Genomic DNA, 1,864 nt, shown 5'->3' with positions numbered 1-1,864 from the left:
ACTGAAGGGCAGTGCATCTAATGTGTTGCCTGTATTTTTTGTGTACATGTTTTTATATCTTGGTGAGGACCAAATGAATATCTGACAGTTTTGGTCTTGTGGGACATTTAAAACTGCTTTTATTAACAAACCAAAAAATGAATATATAACTAAAAGAGTCAAAAGTTTCCTTTTGGTTACTGAGGTTAAGCTATGGATAGGTATAGTATTAATTAGCTTCATTAATAACTATGTCAGTAGAAGGTCCTTGCATTGATAGTACTACAAATGTGAGTGTGCGTGCAGAAATGAACATACCGAGTGAACAAAGACAACAAAAGCATTCAAACACAAAAGTATCTAAAGAACTGCACAGACCTTTCTCCTTCATCAGATTTGTCTCAATGATTGGTTGTATTTATTGCTCGTCATCAGTACCATTTTATATGAAGGTTCCCTTAACTAACATTATTCACTGCTTTACTTAACATAAAAAACTTTAAAGTTCAGCATTAATAAGACAAAGCAAAACATGTTAACAAAATAGCAAAGGAAGTTAACACACATTAATTCATGTTTGGTGAAATAAACATAGTGCACAAATGTTTCCAATGATGCTTCTATCCATGACTGAAAATAAGTCCACATAAAGGAGAATAAATTCAATCGGATCATGTGACTAAATGTTGAGAATCAAACCAGCTCATGTCTCTGGGTGTAAATATTGGCACCTACCATTCAGTTATTAATTTTGCCAATCAACTACTGCAAACATTAATTTAAGCTTCAGTTCATGTTGGTTGTTGTGGGCTTATTTTCACTCATTATTCATTGTTTCAGTATTTCTGATGAAGCAGAAATTGTATTTGTTTGGCCTGTATTTGTTCTGTGGAAAATATTTGACCTTTAAGTTTGCCAGTGGTGATGTTCATGATCAACTGAACTCAGGAATCCATGACCCTCAGCCTCAATTATGAATCTTGCCCATTAACCACTACAAACACATTAATTAAGGCATTACCTCACATTGGTGTTTGTGAATTATCTTTTATTTGTAGCACTTGTGGAATACTGGTTAGCCATTTTATTCATTATTTGACTTATTTGGCTTAATTAGTTAACATTAATTAAGTGACATTCATTTAGAACCAAAGAAATTAAAGAATTTATACCATAGCCCTTCCCAATTCTTGATTCTGTTTAGTCAGAAGGTGTTGATTAATTTTCTAGAACAGCAGCTCTGACGGTATTTCCAGAGTTCAAGCAAAGTTTTCGGAGATGTTTTATTTAACGTTTTTGCTTAGCATTTAAGTAAAACTGTAACTTTATTTTTTTCAGACACAGGAATGTTTTCAGGATGGAGGAGTTTATGGTCTCTCAGAAACATTAGCGAGGCTGTATTTTTATTTTATTTTTTTGTCTTATTAACATTAGGAGAGAGAAAAAGATGACATGACTGTTTATAGCTGCTATAATATAAGTGAGAACAGGAGCTAACTTTTCTCATAGACAGTTAATGTACCTAGAAATGAATAAAAATGGGCAATTTCCTCTGTTATAAGAGGAATAACTTCGCGCGTGCTATCGGACATTGGGCCAAATCAGACAACTGCACTGCTGATTATTTTCCTACAAGCGCACACCCCTGTGTGTTTTATTCCATATTTACGTACATTTTTGTTGTAGTAGTTACTAAATAGTGTGGACTGTGGGTGTTGAATAGGTCCTGGAGTTAATACAGTAGTTCATGGTTTCTATGTGTTAATAATGTTAATAATTTTAGTTAAGGTAACCTTTCCGCAAACTGATACCAATGAAATTTGAGAATTGGTTTAAGACTGAGAGAGAGAGAGAGAGAGAGAGAGAGAGAAGTGGAGAACAAGGC

The 1,864-nt window shown here is 33.9% G+C and overlaps 1 protein-coding gene across 2 annotated transcripts in view; it reads right to left on the bottom strand.

Annotated features, from left to right (window-relative positions):
- Positions 1-369: 369 nt before the first annotated feature.
- Positions 370-1,864, bottom strand: part of chst11 (carbohydrate (chondroitin 4) sulfotransferase 11) — a 58,767-nt gene continuing 57,272 nt past the window's right edge. For both annotated transcript variants that reach the window (XM_017494246.3, XM_017494245.3), the window contains exon 3: positions 370-1,864. This exon is cut by the window's right edge and continues 2,567 nt beyond it. The gene's annotated coding sequence lies outside the window, so the exon portion shown is untranslated.

The sequence above is a fragment of the Ictalurus punctatus genome, chromosome 19 (assembly GCF_001660625.3).
Source record: "Ictalurus punctatus breed USDA103 chromosome 19, Coco_2.0, whole genome shotgun sequence".
Taxonomy (NCBI): Eukaryota; Metazoa; Chordata; class Actinopteri; order Siluriformes; family Ictaluridae; genus Ictalurus; species Ictalurus punctatus.
Note: the sequence above shows the minus strand (reverse complement) of the source record. Positions and strands in the feature narration are given on the sequence as shown.